Genomic DNA, 495 nt, shown 5'->3' with positions numbered 1-495 from the left:
CGTCCTTGGCGATGGCGAGAGGACACTGAGGGGTCCTGCCTGCTTCTCTTGTCCCCTGCCAGCGCCGCTGGGCCGCCTTCCTCCTCCCGAGGCTCCCCCAGGCTGCCAGCCCGTCACCCTCCCCCGAGGCAGAGGCTGGAGGGTCCCACCTGTGTCCCCACAAGCCCGCCTGGCCAAGCCAGCACCCCACACTGGAGCCATCTCTTACTTGTATTTTGGCAGTGGAGCCGGGGGTGGGGAGGGCAGGCAGGGTCAGACGGGGGCCTCTTTGCATCCTTATCCCCAACCCCACCCTCATCAGCCTTGTTCTGATAGTAGGGGGGGGGGCACAAGCCCCCCCCAGACAATGCCAGCATCCACCCAACCCATCCACCCACCCATCCACCCAAGGGCGGACGTGCCTGCGGGGCCTTGGAAGGTTCCTCACGAGCCTCCTGCCCCTCCCATCTCCCCAGGCCTGGGCAGCTGCCCCCAACACCTGCCCCCCACCCCCCC

Source organism: Bison bison, unplaced genomic scaffold, assembly GCF_000754665.1.
Source record: "Bison bison bison isolate TAMUID 2011002044 unplaced genomic scaffold, Bison_UMD1.0 scf7180017864495, whole genome shotgun sequence".
NCBI classification, from domain to species: domain Eukaryota; kingdom Metazoa; phylum Chordata; class Mammalia; order Artiodactyla; family Bovidae; genus Bison; species Bison bison.
The sequence above is the reverse complement of the archived record's forward strand: the minus strand, read 5'-3'. Positions refer to the sequence as shown.